This window comes from Pipistrellus kuhlii, unplaced genomic scaffold, assembly GCF_014108245.1.
Source record: "Pipistrellus kuhlii isolate mPipKuh1 unplaced genomic scaffold, mPipKuh1.p scaffold_m20_p_1, whole genome shotgun sequence".
Lineage (NCBI taxonomy): Eukaryota > Metazoa > Chordata > Mammalia > Chiroptera > Vespertilionidae > Pipistrellus > Pipistrellus kuhlii.
Window position 1 is genome coordinate 39,439,541 of NW_023425404.1, and position 21,077 is coordinate 39,460,617.

Consider the following 21,077-nt stretch of genomic DNA (forward strand, 5'->3'; position numbering starts at 1 on the left):
TTTGGGGCTTTGCTTTTGCTGCCGCCTGGGAAACGCTGGCTTACCCATTTCTGCATATCTAAATTCTCCTCTTTCCAAGTCCAGACCCAAAGTAGCACCTCCTCCAGCCTCCCGGGTCTGACCGCTGTCTCTCTGACCACATGAAGGCTGTGGAGAGCCAACCACTCTCAGAGCTTTACATGGGGCCTCATTGCATCCTCCCAGCCTGGGAGGAGGAGCTGGTCTCCAGTGACAGACTGAGGCTGAGGAAGGTCAGCTTGTGGAAGGATCTCAAGCTGTGAGTGCTGGGAGCAGGATAGGAACCCCAGTGTGCCTGAGTCAGAGCTGGCTTTCCACCCTCCTGGGATGCTCCAAAGCCCGTAGTTATGTATGTAAGTGGGTCTCTCCTGTGCTGGGGAGCGGGAGAACGTCCAATTTGTGTTCCTGGGTGACTGCAGTATGAACTGGGTGCTCAATAAGAGTGTAAGGACAAGGTGCGGGGTCTTCTTTATGGAGGGAGAGCAGTGCTTGTGACTGGGGCTCCCCTGTGGCCTGCTTGGGGGTGGGAGTTTGGTTCCTTCCCTCCTCCTCCTCAGGTGCTGGAGTGCATCCTGTCCCTATCCCCCACCTCCCTCCAGCTTCCTGTCTCCCCAGCTGCTCCGGGCAGAAGGTGGGCGCTCTGGGAGACCCTAGAGTCCTCCTTCCATTTCTCCACTTCCACCTTGTTTGAACTCCTTTCTGCCATTGTGTGCTTTCCTCTCCTGGCTCTCCTGGGCTGGGATATCCATCTTCCCAGTGGCACTGCTTTGCCCCGTGCTAATTGGAGAGAAACCCATCTCCCTCTTCCCCCTCTGCTCTTGGTGCCTTAGCTCAGTACAACCAGCTCCTTCGACCTCGGATTCTTAGATGCCTCCAGCACTCACAGTGGGCACTGTGCCCAAGCCCTGAATTATGGGCTGCCAGATAATTGATCCATCCCTTCGTTAATGCATATTTATCAAGATCTTATTATCTGCGGGGTCCTGAGAAGGCTGCAATGCACAGAGTAATTGTTCCTGTCTGCACAGACTGCATGATGCACCGTAATTGGTTTGTGGGTATCATCTTGCATCCTCACCTTGATGGTTAATTCCTTGCTGGCAGGAGCCTTATTCTCTGGCCCTTCTGTGGCCTCTACACAGCTTAATACTGCGCTGAGCACAGCACAGAAACAAGGAGCAACAGATAATGTATAGTGAGTTGTAAAACATTTCTGGTTTCAGAAGCATTTCTCACATATACGATCACGTGTTTAAACTGAATCATGAGCCCCATAGCGTAAGCAGGGCAAAACTGAAGGATATTGGTCCCGAGTTGTTTGATGACCTTACAGTTCCTAACATCCATATTCAGTAAATATTGTTCAGCATTTATTAAATGAGGATAGGGGAACTGCTTTTTTTCAGTTTTTCTATTCAGAGGAAGGGATTTAGATATCCTAAACCTTATTTAACACTAGACCTGTTAATTCTTATAGAACATGCAAGTGTTTAAAAAGAATAATAGGGAAAGGCTAAGGGTGAAAATAAAATCCTGTCCCTGCTCTTCCAGAGACAATCAATTTTAACTTTCTGTTTTGTTTTGCATGTAAGAAAATGTAAACAAGGGTGGGCAGAGGGCAGGTGGCGTAGACTGTGAATGTGGCCACAATTCCTCCTATCCTGCTGTGTTTACCCCTTTGCTACGTGACTTTGTGGCTCCTTCCACTGAGAGGCAGGGTGGATGTCCCACCCCTTGAATCTGGGTCGGCCCTAGAACTTCCTCTGACCAGTAGTGTGGGCAGAAGTAACACTTTGCAAATTCTGAGACTGGGCCTTGCTAGGCCTTGCAGCTTCTGCCTTGGACTGTTTGGAGTGCTGTCCCGAGGCTGTCACTTAAGGAAGCTGGTCTGGCCTGCAGAGGAGTGAGAGGCCACATGGAGAAGAGCTGAGGCAGCCCCGCTGATAGCCAAGGCTCCCTGGACCGTCCAGCCAGCCGTCTCTCCAGGGCAGTGCAGCCACAGGTGAGCCCCAGCAAAGTCAATAGAGGAACTGCCCAGCAGCCCCACGGAGTTATGAGAAAGAACTAATAGCTGTTGTTTTAAGAAACTTAGTTTCTTTACCTAGTTTCGGCATTATTCATGAATTTCCTGCTATGACAAATAAGGAGTTAGTTCATTACTTCACTTCCTTCTGTCACACTCACTCATTTTGTCATCGTGGCTTTTCTTTTCATCACCTGGGCGGCCTCAAAATAGTTAAGCCTAAATTACTTGTTCCATGGGTGAAGGTATCTGTTGACTCCTTTACTTTTTATGATGAAAACATTACTGCTTCCTCCCTTCCTGTCTGAATCATCCCCTTCCACCTCCCAGTTTCTTTAGGCTCTCTCTTTTCTTTCCTTAAAAAAGCAACAAACAAACAAACAAACAAACAACAACAAACCTTTTAATTGAAGTATAATCACCCCCCCAAAGTACAGAAATCATAAGTGTAAAGTTTGGTAAGTCTTCACCAAGTGAACACACCTCTGTAACCAGCACCTGTATCTAGAATCAGAACTCACTTTATCACCACCCAGAGGCCCCTGCATGCTCCTTCACTCACTGCTTTCTACCAAATGTATCCATTTTCCTGACTTCTAACATTAGAGGCAAGTTCAGCTTGCTTTTGAATTTTGTAACTGTTCAGTAGGCCCTCTATTGAATCTGGTTTGCTTTGTTCACCATTACATTTGTGAGATTTATCCCTGTTGATGATATACTAATATTTCATTCCTTATTTCTGTGTAGTATTTTATTGTATGAATATATCACACTTTAATTATCTAATGTTGATGGACACTTATGGTCTGGCCAATATTTGGACATTACAATAGTTTTGCAATAAGCATTCTTTATTTTTTTATTTTTAAAATATATATTTTATTGATTTTGTACAGAGAGGAAGGGAGAGAGATAGAGTTAGAAACATCGATGAGAGAGAGTCATCGATCAGCTGCCTCTTGCACACCCCCTACTGGGGATATGCCCGCAACCAAGGTACATGCCCTTAACCGAAATCGAACCCTGGACTCTTCAGTCCTCAAGCCGAGGCTCTATCCATTGAGCCAAACTGGTTTCGGCAGCAATAAGCATTCTTATGCATATTTTGGGTGGACTTAGGTATACATGTCTATTGAGTATATACTTAGATGTGGAATCACTAGTTAATAGAATAATATGTATTCTGCTCTAGTAGATAGTACCAAACAGTTTTTCCAAGTAGCTGTACCAATTTGCACTCCCGCCAGCATTGTAGGAGAATTATTCTTTCCCCTCATCTTTGCCATCACTTTGTATCATCTGAATTTTTTGTTATAACCATTTTGATGGGTGTTTAGTGGTATAATGTTGTGTTTTTTATTTGCATTTCCCTGATGGCTTGAGTTTTTTACTATTACAATGACATCATTTAAAAATATTCCATATTCTATTTATGTATTCTGACACATAAAAAGTGTTTTATATATGTTGACTTTGGATTCAAGAACTATGCTACATTTACTTAATATTTCTAAAATTACCGTTCGATATATTAAGATTTTTATGTACTCAGTCACAACCGAGTGTGATTTCTTTCTTCCCAATCTTTATGATTTTTTTTTCCTTGCCTTATTGCTTTGGCTAGAACCAGCACAATGAAAGAAGATAAAGAGCATCCTTATTTCATTTCCCATCTCCAGGGGAATGCTTTCATGATTTCACCATAAAATAATGTGTTTGCTGTAGATTTTTTGTTTGGGTACTCTTTATCAGATTAAGGAAGTTTACTTCTATTCCTAATTTGCTATGAGTAATTACCATATACTTGCTTTTACCTATTAAGACTACCTTAATGTCTACTTCTCTTTTGTGTTGTTAATGTAGTGAATTACATGAACTGATTCACAAGTATTACACTACCCTTGAATTGCTAAAGTACTAGTAATTCCTACTTGTGTGTGATGTATGGTCCTTTTATATGTCACAGGATATGGTTTGTCAGTATTTTGTTTAAAGTTATGTCTCCATGTTCATGAAGGAGATTGGCTTATGAGAATCCTGAGAGCCTAAATGTGGTTAATTTCATCCAGAGGGACTGCATATTTATCTCCTACAGGACCTAGTGTTACAACCAAGAATTCTTCCCCCTTTAAGGGTCCTGGCTTCTTGGAAATACCTCAGACTTAGCCCATACTTTGCCAAGGTTTCATCTCCATATTGCATAACTGTTATCAACATTTGCCTCTGGGGAAATCTTGCTTTTTGCATTGTTGCAGTCTCTTCTATTTGCTTGCAATGAAAAAATTCACATACTTACAATAAATAAGCAAAGGAATAAAATTGCCAACACTAGAAATTGTATTAGCCTATCCACAATTTGCCTATGCTTTGTGATTGTGCCAGACATTGGATTAAAAAAATAAAAAGCCACTCTGGTGAACACAGTGTTTCATGAAAGTTTACACCACACACACACACACACACACACACACACACACACGTGTGTGCACCCGTGCATGCACACATGCATGCATACACATGCATGCACACCCTTCAATTTTTCTCTTTCCTCAGTATATCCAGATAAACTATAAGCATGTATTACACTGTTCTCCAAAGCTTGTATGTTCTTCTTAATATAAATATTAAAGACAGCATTCCAATCACAACTAAACACTGGTTATATGAATCCAAGTAGTAGTCAAAATAAGGTATTAAAGTACTGAGACGCTTAGAATTATACATTTAAATACTAGTATGAGTGAACAGGTGATATCACATCCCATCAGAGACAGCACTGAAAAAACCCAAAGGAAGGAGAGATGGGCACTCATCGGTGCTGACAGGGACTGGTAAGGGGCTGGAGCTAAGGACTGCAGTGCTCACAGCATCAGGATGGCACCCTGAGTCTGACCCCGTCTGAAACTGCCTTTACAGCTTCCTTATGAAAAGAGGCAGCTGGGAAACAACCAAGGTAGGGTTTCTGTTTTAGGTCACAGCAAAAGAAAGGTAAATGGACAATGAATCTTTTCCACAAAGAAACGCAGACACCACATCTGATGTCCCAGCCTTTCAGCCTGAGAATGCCGTCCTTCTTTCCAGCTCTTCTCTAGGACCCGGAGCTACAGCACTGCACTGCAGCAAGCAGACTGGTCTTTGTCTATGACCACTATTGTGTTTGTTTATTAGAAAAATAAAATGGCAGTAGCATTTATGCACATGTTTATTTACTTTTATTATCATACGAGAGACCCAGTGCACGAAATATGTGCACAGATAGGGTCCATAGACCTGGCTGGCAATCAGGGCTGATCTGTGGAGCAACTGGTGGGTCAATTGGGGGTCCCCCATTGGCACCTGCCTTGGCCAGCCTGTCACTGCCTGTTCACTGGCCTCTTCCCCCATTCGTCCCACCACCGGTTGCCTCCCTCTGGCGATGTAGGGGGTCCCTGCTGGCACCTGTCTTGACTGGCCTGGGGCCTGTGAGTTAGGGGCAGCTCCTGCATTGAGCATCTGCTCCCTGGTGGTCAGAGCATGCCATAGCAACTGGTTGTTCTGCCGTTCATTTGGTTTGTATATTAGGCTTTTATTTGGAGGCTTTCAGTCAATTTTTTATGAGACCTTACATATTTAGAAGTTTTTTCTCCCAAATCCTAGCTTTCCTGTATATCCTATTCTTCTTCCTCTTTAAAAAAAAAATATTTTTATTGATTTCAGAGAGGGAGGGAGAAAGAGAGAGAGATAGAAACATCAATGATGAGAGAGAATCATTGATTGGCTGCCTCCTTCACAGCCCACACTGAGGATCGAGCCAGGCACTGGGCATGTACCCTTGACAAGAAATTAACCTGGGACCCTTCCATCCACAGGCCTATCCACTGAACCAAACTGGCTAGGGCTCATGTTCTTTTTATTATGCAAAATTCCATAGTTTGATGGTGTGAGCAGTACATAAACTGCATGGAGAATGAAGTTACATTATACTGGGGACTGCTTCCTCCTTTGGATGTGACTCACCTTTTTTCTTAAGTTCTTCTCCATCCTTTTGTTCTCCCTCACCTCCTCCTCTGTTTTTCTTTTCTGACTTTTGGTTTTTGGAGGGTTCCCTTTTTAAAAAATATATTTTATTGATTTTTTACAGAGAGGAAGAGAGAGGGATACAGAGATAGAAACATTGATGAGAGAGAATCATGGAGCAGCTGCCTCCTGCACACCCCCCACTGGGGATGTGCCCGCAACCAAGGTACATGCCTTTGACTGGAATCGAACCTGGGACCTTTCAGTCTGCAGTCCGAAGCTCTATCCACTGAGCCAAACCGGTTTCAGCTGGAGGGTTCCCTTTATTGTGATCTCAGTAATGTGTAAAGTCATGTTTGTTGTAATGTATGCCAGACTTCATTTTTAGCACTAGAACCCTTCAGAATAGTCAAGCTACTACATTCCCAGAAATCACATTACTGGTCCACTTTCATCTTGTATAAATGCACGGAGTCTCTCATGTATCCCTGTTCCTTTTAATTATTGTTGATGTTGTCCTTTTTTATTCCTGAAGGTTCATCCTAATGTGGTCTCTGGAGAAAAAGGTAAATGTGTATGTGTTCATGTATTATGTGGAACCACAAACCAGACCGATTTTTCATAGTTGAGTTTTAAATGTGCTCTGCTTTGTTATTTTGATTGCATACCAAAAGGACAGATTAAAAGTAAATAGAAATGTCAACCAAAGGTCTAAGAAAACAAAATTGCCAGTTAGTTAATGAACTTCAAAATGATGAAAAAAAGAATTGAACACTTTCAGAAAGTAAGTTCCAAAGCTTTTTTTCAAAACAAAGTCTAACTTATTGTAGTATAAAAGGGGTCATTGTCTACATATTTATTGACCTAAGATAGTTTACTTGTTTAAATAAATAATGTTATAAGGTAACACTTTACCTTGGAATGATCTTTGGATTTTTTGTAAAGATAAGTTTAAAGGTTCCTGTTTTCTGATTTAATGTCTAACAAGTTCCTGTTCTGAACAGTATACTTTTCAGCTGATGACAATACCTGTACATTCGTTTGACAGGAACATTTAGAAATACACTTTCAAAACTATCTGCAGAAATAGGATTCTCCACCAGCAGTATGTGTATAATTCAAAACTGTAGAAAAACAGTGGTTTGGGAAATTTCTAGGATTAAAATAACTACTTTCTTTCTGCACACAGTATTGAAACCCGTTCATTACAGTGGTTCAACTCACTCTCAGAGCAGTAACACTCTTACATCTGTGCAGAGATGTGACCAACCAGTGGCATGCTCTTCCTTTCAGAATATAAAGGCTCTGTTCACCACTTTCTTCAAATCCAGGCCCAAGGCTAATACTAGCTAACAAGGATCCCTCTCTCTCTCTCTCTCTCTCTCTCTCTCTCTCTCTCTCTCTCTCTCTCTCGCATGCAAGTGCAAACAGACAAACACACATCTTTGAATTTGGGTTGAAGTGTAACAGGATAAAATAATTATTGGAATCATTTCGTCAATCAGTGGCCTGCCAAAGCCTTTGAGCTGTCCTACCACTACATCTTTGAAGATGTTTATTTCTGCCTCTTTCCCACTTGGTTTCTTCAGTCATGTGAGCTTCCTTCCCATACATTCCTTTTCTGCCCCAACCAGTTGCCTGGTCATTTTCAGTTGTTTGCTAAAAACCACCTTAATGTGGCTCACCATGTGACACAGTATGAACAAGCAGTGTCATAGTAAGGGATGCAACATAGGTCAGACCTGCTCAGCTCCTCCAGCTGCAAACGTGGTACCGAGCCGATAAGAAGACACTCTTGCTCCCCACTAGCGCTCAGGACTGTGAAAGCAATAATCTGACACAGCAGAAGGGCACACTACTCCACTTGGATTTTTTTTCAAACTTGGAAAAGGAATCAGATTCTTCTTGAACAGCTTTTCAGAAACAGAGGGAACGTCTCGACGCAGTTATTAATTTCCTTCGGCCAGACTCAATGGAATGGAGAGGCTGCACTTATTTGGCAAAGTTGTTTCTGCTTTCCCCTCTTTCCTGTCATTTCTTTACATTTTAAAATAATTTTAATTATGAGACATTTCAATAGAAAGAAAAGTAAAGAATAAAACCCATGTACCAACATACCACATAGGACTGGGTTCAGGAGCTTATAACAGAAAAAATGAAAAAAAAACAGTGGCTTTAGAAAGTTTATTTTTCCGCCAGAAGGAGACGTTTGGAGGTAGCAGTTCAGGGCTGATGTGGTATCTCTGAGATGCCCACAGGACCAGGCTGCTCTCTGGCTTCTTCTCCACCCTGCTCACCCTCTCAGGTGGCCCCCATCCTCATGGTCTGAATCACAGCTGCCACTGTTGCCTGTTCTATTCCAGTAGAAAAAAGACATAAAAAGCTCTTCTCCATACCTTAACTTTGTTGTTTTTGTTTTATTGCATCAGGAAGCCTCTCTGGGACTTTTGCCTACCTCTCCTTGACCAAAACTATGTCATATGGCCATTCTGGGTTACAAGAGACTTTGGAAAAGTGATATTATAGATCTCATCGAAATTGGGGTCCCCTTAATCCTACCTAATAAAAGAATAATATGCAAATTAACCATCAGTCCACTACACCCACAAGCTATGCCCGCCAGCCAATCAGAGCGAGTATGCAAATAAACCCAACCAAGATGGCTACCAGGAGGGAAGCTTGGGTTTCCATGGCAACGGAGGAAGCTAAGCTTTCCACACACCTTGGGGGGCCCAGGCCTCCACTCAAGGCTACAAAGTTTCAATTATAGAAGGTAAACAAATCCAAACAGAAATGGCCGCAGCTGGAGCGAGCAGGAGGCGTGGCTCTGCTCCAGGCTACAAAGTTTCAATTGCAGAAGGTAGATAAATTCCAGGTACCAGGGCCTCTGCTTGGGTTGCCAGGGGGCATGGCTGGTCTGCAAACCACCACAGGCCCCTCACCCAGGCCACCTCATGCCCTAGGGAACCCCACCCTGATCTGGAACACCCTTCAGGGCAAACCAGCTGGCCCCCACCCATGACCAGGCCTCTATCCCATCTAATAAAAGAGTAATATGCAGATTGACCATCACTCCAACACACACTATGGCTGCCCCCATGTAGACAAAGATCCTGCCCCCATGTGGACACAAGATGGCCACCACAAGATGGCCAGCAGGGGAGGGCAGTTGGGAGGGACCAGGCCTGCAAGAGAGGGCAGTTGGAGGTGATCAACCCTGCAGGGAAGGGCAGTTAGGGGTGATCAGGCTGGCAGAGGAGGGAAGTTAGGGGCAAACAGGCTGGCAGAGGAGCAGTTAGACATCAATCAGGCTGGCATGGGAGTGGTTAGGGTGATCAGGCTGACAGGCAGAATGGTTAGGAGAAATCAGGAAGGCAGGCAGTCAAGCAATTGGGAGCCAGCAGTCCTGGATTGTGAGAGGGATGTCTGACTGCCCGTTTAGGCCCGATCCAAGTGGGTCCTAAATGGGCAGTCGAACATCCCTCGAGGGGTCTCAGATTGGAGAAGTTGCAAGCTGGGCTGAGGGACACTCGCGCCCCCCCCCCCCCCCCCCCGCCCCAACACTGAAGTCCATGTTTGCCTGAATTAGCAAAAGCCCTCAGGCAAAGGGCCTTTCAGGAACCAGGGGTCCTATTTGCCCAGATGGACTATCAGTGAAGGCAAGGAGACAGTAACACTGGAAACTTTAATATTCACAATTTATCAGGCATGATTTTCCTGATGATTTCCTTTCTTCTATGGTTTTTGAATTTACTGTTTTCTTTGTCTCATTTCTTAGCTCTTTGATTTTTCTTTATCAATAGTTACTTAATGAATTTCCTCTCTATAAGTACTGCTTTATCTATATCCCCAAAGTTTTCATAGATAGTGTTTTATTTCTAAAATATTTCCTGTCTCTTTTACCTACAAATTATGTATAAATTTACATATGTATTTTATAAACATATATATGAAATATATGATTCATTCATAAAAGTGCATAATCATAAAAGGATGGCTCTATAAATGTTCAAAGAATGAACATATCCATGGAAACACCACCCAAATCAGGAAATAAACAGAAATCATATAACCTTTGTCTTTTTATTGAATTGTTTATTCCTTTTACATTTAAGGAAATTCCTTCTGTTATTAATTTTTTAAGCATATCCTATAATATGTTTTTAAAATTGTTACATTATCAGAAATTATTGGAGTTCTAAGCCCCATACTTATCACGTTTGACAACAAACACTATTTTATGAAGGATTACTTTTTGTGAGTTTAAACATTTTGGGTTGTGAATTCATATTCAGCATGCTTTTTTACTGTGAGAATGCCATGCAAGCTATTCCTTCATAATGTTTTTGTGTTTACTCCTGCTAGATAATGTAAATTTGAACCCTTAATAAGGCATAGGCCAAGGATTTTGCCTTACCAGTTATATTTGACTGGATATAATCAGGAGACAGAAAGTGCACAATAATTTATTTTTTTATTTTCTATTTATTTTTTTTACAGAGAGGAAGGGAGAGGAATAGATAGAAACATTGATGAGAGAGTAATATCGACCAGCTGCCTCCTGCACACCCTCTACTGGGGATATGCCCGCAACCAAGGTATATGCCCTTGACTGGAATCGAACCTGGGACCCTTCAGTCCACAGGCCAACGCTCTATCCATTGAGCCAAACTGGTCAGGGCATAAACCACAAAATAATTTAAATTGGTTTAGTTTAAGGAATCATTAGCAATGATAAGAGAGTAACTGAAAAGATATAAAGCGAATGCTAAAAGGGAAGACAAGCTTGGGATGAGGGCCTTCCCTAAGCCTGGGCTCACACGTCATTGGTGAAGATGTGGTTGAGCTCAGGAGAAGCTCCCTCGCTTCCTGGGCTGCCCAGGGTTGAGCGGATCCATCGTTGTGGGGCAGGCAGACAACAACTCTCCGGGGTGCAGTCATGCCAAAGCTGCCCTGTGGGAGACACAGGGACCTGGGACACTATTGTGGGCATGGAGTCTGGATCACATGGTATCTCTGTCAGGAGGGCCATGGAAAGGTGATCGCAGGCCTGGGCCAGAGCTGGGGCCGGGGACTTGAGGTCACGGAGGGACAGTGACGAACAGGATGTCCCTCTACACACACACTGCTGACCAGATATGAAGCAGCAAGAAAAAGCCAAACCCAGGACAGAGAAACCAGGAGGAGAACCCCCTTCCCAAGGCAGTGTCCCGCCTGTGCCCTCTGCTGACCAAGCATTGTATTGCGCTTCACTGAAAAGGAGAAATGCCTAAGTGTCCAATGTATCACAAACCAGGTACTAAAAGGTGAGTTTGTAACTGAAAAGCAATACATTGGTAAGTGCCCCACCGACACTGACCTTTTTCCTTACTCAGAATGTGGGTGAAGACACGCGCCCTGGGTCGGTGTGCCTGTGGTGTATCACTGTTAGTCTACCTCTCCCTGACGGTGCGCCCTTTGGGAGTCCGGGCTTTACACAGGGGTCCCTGCCCCAGGGGCACTCAGCACCCCTTTCCTGTCTCCACGTGACATTACACCCAAACTCCTTGGAAACTGATACCAATATTATCTCACCCAGTTGAGTAACTGTTCAGTCAGTGCATCACCTACTACTTTTCGTTTATGTTCTCTCTTTGTTATAATCTCTTGGAATTTCCCCTTCTGGCTGTGAACTCAGCCGTGCACGAAATCAGAGGCCTACGTGACAGCCAGCATTCTCAGCGGTCTTAGAGGGAAGGGTTCAGCCTGTGTAACGCTGGCAGCTTAACCATGCCTGTCCTTATTCTCTCTCCAGTTTCCTTTTTCAGCTTTCTGGATCTGGTAACTTCCTGGGAACCATGCTGGAAGGTTTTAAACATGAAGGAAATAACCCTCACTACTAGTGGCATGGTTCTGTTTTAGAGCATCAGCCGACTGGGGCTGCTCCTTCCAGGTGATGAATGACCCAGGCCGCCTTGGGCTTGGTGGACAGGCGTGGGCGGGGGTTGGCCCATGTGATTTTCAGGAGCGTGTCATGCTGGCAAAAAGGGATTTTAATTTCCACTGAGGTCTGTACCTATTTGGGTGGGTGTGTAATCATTTCCATTTCATTAGCTATATAAGATGTCGCTTATCTCATTCTTAATAACTGGAACCACATTTCTGATGTAATTTCTGCAGTGTGTTAGCACAGCATACAGGTTGTGCCATAGACTGGCCTTCTCCTTAGGCTCATTGTGGAGGCTGGTTTGTTGCTTTGCCGGAGAAACTAGTGGCTCTGTATATTTCAGGAGATCCTCCTCTAAGATCCTAACACACGTGCACAAATCTACACTCCGGTGCCCACCGATTGCACTTTTATGTAAAAATTGTAGTTTTTGTTTATTTGTCTGACATTTCCTCCATATTAGGTCTTTGAAGATGGAGTTTTGTTATCTGCCCCAGGGCCTAGCACAGATTCAGAAAAGAGGTGATAATTAAATATTTGTCGAAAAAACACATTTTTTTCCCCCCTGGGATCACACAGTGAAGAGAAACTCAGCATAACTTGTTTGGAGAACCATTATTTGCAAGTCGTTTAGCAGGAGCAAAAGGCATGTGAGGGGACTGTAGCTGTGTAGGCAAGCGGCATCAGATCTTGGAATGTGTTGTAAACCATGCAAGGACTTTGGAATCTTCCAAAAGGCACAGGGAAATGTTTAGTAGTTTCTACTTGAAGGGAGACATAACCAGGCATGCACTTTGAAAGTATCTCTTTTCTGTTGGTTTTATGCAGACCATGTCATTACAGAAATGGCTCTCATTAAATATTGGTGGAATGAGAATGGATGAAAGATTGAATTAAGGAGGTGCCCCATGGCTTTCTGCAAGCGAACTTTTCCTTTCCTTTCCTTTCCTTTCCTTTCCTTTCCTTTCCTTTCCTTTCCTTTCCTTCCTTTCCTTTCCTTCCTTCCCTTCCCTTCCCTTCCCTTCCCTTCCCTTCCCTTCCCTTCCCTTCCCTTCCCTTCCCTTCCCTTCCCTTCCCTTCCCTTCCCTTCCCTTTCCTTTCCTTTCCTTTCCTTTCCTTTCTTTTCTTTTCTTTTCTTTTCTCTGTCTGAGGCAGAATGCTTGCCTGAAAGAGGTGATGGGTAGAATTGTGTCTCTCCCCACAATTCACATATTGAAGACCTAATGCTCAGAACCTCACAATGTGACTGTATTTGGAGATAGGGCATTTAAAGATGCACCCCTATGTTCATAGCAGCATAATTTACGATGGCTAAGATTTGGAAACAGCCTAAGTGCCCATCAGCAGATGAGTGGATTAAAAAACTGTGGTACATCTACACAATGGAATACTACACTGCTGTAAAAAAGAATGAACTCTTACCATTTGCAATAGCATAGATGGACGTGGAAAGCATTATGCTAATCGAAATAAGCCAGTCAGAGGAAGACAAATATCACATGATCTCACTTATTTGTGGAATATAATGAACAACATAAACAGACGAACAAAAATAGATCCAGAGACAGAGAAGCATCGAACAGACTGTCAAACCTCAGAGGGAAGTCAGGGGAGAGTGGGGGCAGGGGTGAGGGGTGGTTGCAGGGTAGTGGTGATAAGAGATCAACCAAAGGACCTGAATGGATGCATATAAGCATAACCAATGAACACAGACACTAGGGAGGGTGAGGGCATGTGTTGGGGTGTGGGAGTGAAGTACTTAAGTTAAACTGAAGGCATTGCAATTTGCCTCATGTCCTTATCCAAAGAGGAGATTAGAAACACAGTCAGACATGCACATCCAGACAACCATGTGAAGAGGCAGTAAGATTATGACCATCTGTAAGCCAAGGAGAGAGGCCTCAGGGGAAACCCACTCTAGTGACACCTTGATCTTAAAGTTCCAGCACCCAGAGTGTGAGACGAGAAATGTTTGTTCTGTAAGCCACCCAGTCTGTGGTCTTTTGTTACAGCAGCCCAAGCAGACTGCAAAGAGGATTTCTCAGGCTGTCTCCACCTGCTCTTCTGCATATTAAGGTTGTGTGAGTGGTGATTTCCACTGATTGGAGAATTGAAGAGAATTAATAAAGTGCATTAGGAAGAATTTATATAAAAACACTTCTCGAGTATACAAGATGAAGTATTATGACATCTGCCCAAAGGCTTAAGGTGGAAGCCCAGGGGGTGGGGTGGAGCGAAGAGGGGAGGTTAAGGAAAAAAGGGCACAGGAGGTGTCTGGAAGTCTACAGACATCCAGTAGGGTAGACAATTCTTGTTTGTTTTGCTATCCATTGTTGAATTTTCTCCCTAGTGGTGGAGTAGAGTCCTAGTGGGTGTCATTGAAATGTGGGGTTCATGCTGAAACCGGTTTGGCTCAGTAGATAGAGCGTTGGCCTGCAGACTGAAAGGTCCCGGGTTTGATTCTGGTCAAGGGCATGTACTTTGGTTGTGGGCACATCCCCAGTAGGGAGTGTGCAGGAGGCAGCTGATGGATGATTCTCTCTCATCGATGTTTCTAACTCTATTATCCCTCTCTCTTCCTCTCTGTAAAAACTCAATAAAATATATTTAAAAAAGAAAAATTTTTAAAAAAGAAATGTGGGGTTCAGACTCCCTTTAAAGAAGTTCCTGGCAGCAAAAGAATGGACTACGGACCTAGGCTCAACTAACCAGATGCCCACACGCAGAGCCTTCTGTGTCAGTGGAATGACACATAGAAAGCATTTTATCAGCTGAGAAATTCTTCATGATGGCTGCAGCAAGGTGAGAATCCTGCTGGTGGCATTGGTCCCAACAGCAGAGTCTTAAACAAAGTAATAACACAAGATTATGTTGAGGGAGGGACAGGTCCTTGGCTGGGCTTTCTTCCTCAAGTTTTGCCCTGTGCAGACCTGGTTTCCTTGGCTGTTGGTTGCAACCAAGAACCCTGCAGATGCCACAGCAGAATATTTTTTTCCCATCGGAGAGTTTTACAAAGTATTACTTTCTAAAATAAAATTTAAAAAAAGTTGTTCTAATTAAAAAAATCCTCACTCTAGACATAGGGTGAGAGAGGTCACAGAAGTTATTCATTATGAAGTTGTGTTTAGAAAGGAGGACAGTAGGGTGAAAGCAAAGATAGGCAGATGCAAAGATGAGATGAAACAAACTAAAATGCTTTATGAGATCCATTTGAATATCTCAGTAAAACTGATACTTTCTGTGACTTTTTTCTTTTAAAGTTGTTGGAATAGTTCTTTTGAAGAAGGCTGCTAATTAAATTTTAACTCTGTACTTTAGAATACTTATTTGGCTTCTGATTATGTAGAAATTGTTTCCTATAGACTAGGGGGAAGTTGAGCACGCTCTTGTAGTTTTTTAAAAATTTATTTCAAGAGCTCTCCCAAATTGAAGAAGCCTAATTTTATTATCAATTAGAAACTTCAGCACTGAATTATCAGCGTGCACAGAACAGTGGCTTTAGCTGAGAAAACTCAGTTTCTCTCTGTTCAAGTAAGGAATATGAAGGAAATAATCTCAAAAGCTTCTAGCAGCCCTAAAATTTTGATTCTATCTTAAACTATTAAAAGCATATCAGGACATTTACTTATTTATTCTTTAAGTATATTTTTATTGATTTCAGAGAGGACTGGAGAGGGAGGGAAAAAATAGAAACATCAGTGATGAAAGAAAATCATTGATTGGTTGCCTCCTGTACACTCCTTACTGGGGATCGAACCTCAAGCTGGGCATGTGCCCTGACTGGGAATTGAATAGTGACCTCCTGGTTCATAGGTCGACGTTCAACCACTGAGCCACACTGGCCAGGCAGGACATTTTAAACATGCAGAAATGTGCTCAAAATTGAGTAACAGACATAAATGTAGCTGTCATGTAGATTAATACACCTTAACATTTTGCAAATTTGCTTCAGATTTTCTCTTTTTAATTACCATACAATAAAATACAATAAAACTGGTTTTCCCCCTCATCTTTTGGTGTAGATTCCTATGGTTTTTTTTTAAATTACCCCCCCCCCCCTTTTTTTTATTACTGTGGTAGAAGATACATAACAACATTTACCATCCTAACTTTTTCTAAGTGTTCAGCTTAGTGGCATGAGAGATGTTGACATTGCTCTGCAGCCATCACACCATCCAGCTCCAGAACGTTTCTCATCTTCCCGAACGAAGTTCCCATTTTCTCTCTCCCCCTAGCTCCTGGGAAGTGCTGCTGTGCATCTTTGTGACTTTCAGTCCCCTGAGTTTTAATACACTGTAGACTGACATTGTCCCCACACTCAGGACACAGAAGGGTCTGATCATTTGACCCTGGCAACCACTAGGTTGTTTTCATCATTCTGGTTTTGTCTTTTCACAAATGTGCTAATGAAAGCATGGCCTGGGCGATCTTTTAACACGGGCTTCTCACACACAGTGTGATGCCTTTGAGGGTCATCCAAGTCTGGTCCTCTGGAAGACTCCCTAGCTCCCAAGGTAACCACGGTCCTTACGTTGGTGTGTTTGATTTTCATGGCTATTTTTATGGTTTTAGTAAATATGTATTTAGCCACAAACAATATGTACTTTTTGTTTCCTATAGTTTAAATATATATATATATATATATATATATATATATATATATATATATATATATACTAGTGACCCAGTGCACGGATTCACGTCCTGGAGCCAACCTCCCCCGGTCCCTCCCCACCCTCACCTGAGGTGGCACTGTGGCTCTAAGGGCGTCTGTCTCACTCAGGCAGGTGGGGTCCCTCGGCCTGACCTGCAGGGATTGGACCAAAACTGGCTCTCCAATATCTTCTGAGGGGTCCCAGAGTGTGAGAGAGCAGTCAGCAAAGTTGCTGTCATACAGTGGGTGGAACGCAAACACAAGTGTGTAGTAAACCAGATTTGTGGTCCCAGCAACAACGTAATCCTGGCTAAAGGTGGAATCGTGTGGCTCTGTGAGAAATCAGGCTCCCTCCTCTCTGGTTTTGGGGTGCGTTGACTGAGAACTGTTGCTGCCAAGTCACTGCAGTTTGGCAGCTCCTGTGTTTAGTGTCTGCCCCCTGGTGGTCAGTGTGTATCAAAGCAACCGGTTGGACAGTGGGAGGGACATATAGCATATTAGCCTTTTATATATATAGATTTTATTGATTTCAGAGAGAGGAAGGGAAAGGGAGATAGAAACCTCAATGATGAGAGAGAATCATTGATTGGCTGCCTCCTGCACACCCCCGAATGGGGATTGAGCCTGCAACCCAAACATGTGCCCTTTACTAGAATCACACTCAGGACCCTTCAGTCCTCAGGTCGATGCTCTATCCACTGGGCAAAACCAGCTAAGCCAAGCTTAAATTTAAAATGAATGATGTCATAACATACCATGCCGGGCTGCAAGCTGCTTTTATAACTCCCCACCATGGTTTTGAGGGTTATCCATGTTGGTACCATGCTACAGCTGGATTATTAAACTTCACTGTTATATAGTATTCTGTTATATGAAAATGTCATGTATATATGGATTTGTCCACTTACCTTTGGATGGACATTTTCCCCCCTCGGTATACCCCACCCTGGCCTGCAGTGTTAGACCCCACCCCAGAGCCACCAGTCTCAAAGCAGCCCTTACAAAGGGTTAGAAGGTTAGAGGCTTAGTCCTTAGAGAGGGTTAGAAATGCCCATGCTGAGGTCATAATGGGGGAAAATTCCAAGTCTTTTCACCTGGTGGCTTGCTTGGCATGCCTGGACAGAGTTTGTTTGTATTTTCCTACTTCTATATAAGCCCAAAGTTTCAGTGATATCTCAATCTTGGATGTGTTTTAGAATCTCCAAGAGAGACTTTTAGAAGAGAGAGGGAGAGAGACAGAAAATTTAAAAATTAAATCAGAATTTCTGGGCAATAATTTTTTTTTTATGCCTTTAAAATATATTTTTATTGACTTCAGAGAGGAAGAAAGAGAGAGATATAAACATCAATGATGAGAGAGAATCATTGATCGGTTGCCTCCTGCACTCCCCACACTGGGGATCGATCCTTCAACCTGGGCTTATGCCCTGACTGGGAATCCAACCATGACCTCCTGGTTCATAGGCTGTCAATCACTGAGCCAAACCAACTGGGCAGAGCAATAGTATTTTTTAAAAGGAGTTTTTAGATGGCCTTGGCTGGTGTGGCTCAGTTGGTTGAGTGTCCTCCATGCACTAAAAGGTCACTAGTTCTATTCTGATTCTAGCTCAGGGTACATGCCCAGGTTTCAGGTTCCATCCCAGTCAAGGTGCCTGGGGTCTGATTGATGTTTCTCTCTCACATGGTTGTTTCTCTCGCTCCATCACCCTCCCTCTCTCTCTCAAATTAATAAAAAAAATTTTCAAAAAAAAAAAAAAGTCCCTAGGTGATTTTAAGATTCATCCAGGGTAAATAACCTTGAACAAAAAGAAAAAATCAAGGTTCAGCTTTTTCCAGTGCCTTTCACCAGCTGGAGAGCGGCCTCTGTCGGCAGGTCCATTCCCAGCAGTGAGCTGTGCTGGCCCCCATTCCCACATGCATCCCCTTTACTCCCTGTGGCCCTTTGCCAGTTTCCAGGGCCTGACCCCGGAGGCACTGGCCTCAGTCCTGCTCCCAGATGGGTTACTCTTCTATTTCTGGTGCACAGGGACGGTTACCTAGTTTCTGAGCCTCGCTGTGGCTTACAAATTCCCTTGATTTGTATTTTATCGAACAGGTCTGTGTGTCAGAGCAAGGGTGTTGCCTCCCAGTGTGCTCTCCTAGAATCAGTTTCTCAGACATTTAAAAGCACAGGATGCCTCCTAGGGCTGCTGTGACGACTTCAAAGAAACATGTGTCGCTGCTTAGAGCTTCTTTTGTGTTTTATTTATTTTAAGCAAAATTAGTGCTTTTTCTCATTTCAAAAGTAAATCATGCTTGTGGTGAAAAGTTTGAATGTTGTGGACATGTAGGCCTTAGGAAGTAAAAGGGCCTAATCATTCTCCTGTGATCATTGCAAAGACTGTGGAGTACCTTTTCCCATATTTTTACTACATAAATACTAATTCTTATTTAATTTTTAATTTTTGAATTTACTTAAATTTACAGTTGACATGCAATATGGTATTAGTTTCAGGTGTGCAGCATAGCGAGTAGACATTTATATGCCTTACAAAGTGACCACGCTAGTAAGTCTAGTGCCCACCTGGCACCATGCACAGTTATTACAATATTATTGACTATATTCCCTGTGCTGTACTTTACATCCCTATGACTATTTTTATAGCTGGAAGTTTGTACTTAATTTTCTTTTCAATTCTCACCAAAGGATATGTTTTCTTTATTGATTTTAGAGAGAGAGAGAGAGAGAGGAAGGGGAGAAAGAGAAACATCGGTGCCAGAGTGGGAGAGAGAAATCAGTTGCCTCCCAAGCTCACATCGACCGGGGATTGAACCTGCAGCCTAGGCATGTGTCCTGACTGGGAATCAAGCCCGCAATCCTTTCTGGTGTATGGTACGATGCTCCAACCAACAGATACACCCAACGAGGGCTTACGTTTTTTAAAAATTTGTTTTTATGATTTCAGAGAGGAAGGGAGAGGGAAAGAGAGAAACATTAGTGATGAGAGAGAATCACTGAGAGGCTGCCTCCTGCATGCCCCTTACTGGGGATCAAGCTAGCAACCCGGACATGTGTTCTTGCCCAGAATTGTACTTGGGACCCTTCAGCCTGCAGGCTGATGCTCTATCCATTGAGCCAAAATGGTTAGGGCTGTACTTCTTAATTTTTACAAAGTAAAAATGGAATTATATTGGTGAGTGGTAGGACCAGTTAATTTTACACTTAGTGTATCATGGAAAATTGTCTGTACTTGGATACTTACTTCGTGTTTTTTTTTTTTTTTTAATATATTTTATTGATTTTTTTTTTTTTTTTTTTTTTTTTTTTTTTTTTTTTTTTTTTACAGAGAAGAAGGGAGAGAGATAGTTGGAAACATTGATGAGAGAGAAACATTGATCAGCTGCCTCCTGGACATCCCCCACTGAGGATGTGCCTGCAACCAAGGCACATGCCCCTGACCAGAATCAAATCTGGGACCCTTCAGTCCACAGACTGACACTCTATCCACTGAGCCAAACTGGTTTCGGCCCTACTTCATTATTTTTAATGGACACGTGGCTATTCTTGGTTTGGTTGCACTGTGATGGCCATTGGGGATGTTTCTGTTTTGGCCATCAGAGAGAATGCTGAAGCAAACCTTCTCATGTGTCCATCTTTGTGCATTTGAAAAGTCAAAAACTGCTTTGCCTCCTTGGAACCCCATTTCCTGCTGAAGCCCAGAGCAAGTACATTCCCACAGGAAGGGAGAACAGCTGGGGAGCGGAGAGGAGGCAGACACTGCCCTCCTTCATGGGGGCATGTGGAGGTTGGTATCTGCCCCCATGAAGGAGGGCAGTGGGCACTTGGCCCTCCCTGGAGAGGCTCAGCCCTATTAGAATCCATGTCCTGTGTCTCAAAACTCCTGACACTGTGTGCACTGAGACACAGGCCCTTTGCTCCCCCTTCTCTCTAACCTGCCCGTGTGCTGAACACCAGCCTCCCAAAGGTTAGCTTGGAACGGTTCAGTGCTGTTCTTTTCAAACTGCGGGGTTGTGACCTATTAGTGAATTATGGAATCAAATTAGAAGGGTCACAAATGAGCATTAAGCAAACAGAATATATAACTATCAATGTGCACCACATAAAGTAAGCATAAATATTGCTTAGAGATTTTATTGCAGAAGTGTGTGTGTGTGTGTGTGTGTGTGTGTGTGTGTGTGTGTGTGTGTGTTGGGTAGTGACTTAAGTCAGGCCCCCTAGAAGAAGAGCTCAAAGCAAGGATTTGGGGAGTTTGGTCTCTGTAGGGAGTGCTCTCAGAATAAATGGGAGTGAGGAGAACAGGGAGGAGCTGAGAAGGGGTGCTCTCAACCTGATTCCATGAGGAGCTCTGACGCTTGAACTGTACCAGAGGATATTTTCCATTGATTTTTTTAGAGGAAGGGAGGGGAGAGACAGAGAGAGAAACATCGATGTGATAGGGACACATTGGTTGCCTGCAACG

General features: G+C 43.2%; 1 long non-coding RNA gene across 2 annotated transcripts in view; it reads left to right on the plus strand.

Moving 5' to 3' along the window:
- Positions 1-406: 406 nt before the first annotated feature.
- LOC123652406 overlaps positions 407-21,077 on the plus strand; it is a 30,075-nt gene continuing 9,404 nt past the window's right edge. For both annotated transcript variants that reach the window (XR_006741742.1, XR_006741741.1), the window contains exon 1: positions 407-2,020. This is a non-coding gene — a long non-coding RNA (uncharacterized LOC123652406). The remainder of the gene's footprint in view (positions 2,021-21,077) is intronic.